Here is a 228-nt window from a genome sequence, read left to right as displayed (position 1 = left end):
CTCAGCAGCAGAGGTGACTCTTGGTCTTCCTTTCCTGGGGGGTCCTCACGTGAGCCAGTTTCGTTGTAGCGCTTGATGGTTTTTGCGACTAACCCTTGGGGACACATTCAAAGTTTTCGTAATTTTCCGGACCGACTGACCGTCATTTCTTAACCCTTCCCGTTAACAATGAAACATTATTATCACTTTTTCTGACATTTTTGTCACTTTTTCAATGTTGTGGGTGCT

This window comes from Etheostoma spectabile, chromosome 22, assembly GCF_008692095.1.
Source record: "Etheostoma spectabile isolate EspeVRDwgs_2016 chromosome 22, UIUC_Espe_1.0, whole genome shotgun sequence".
Classification (NCBI taxonomy): Eukaryota; Metazoa; Chordata; class Actinopteri; order Perciformes; family Percidae; genus Etheostoma; species Etheostoma spectabile.
This window is presented reverse-complemented; position numbering follows the sequence as displayed.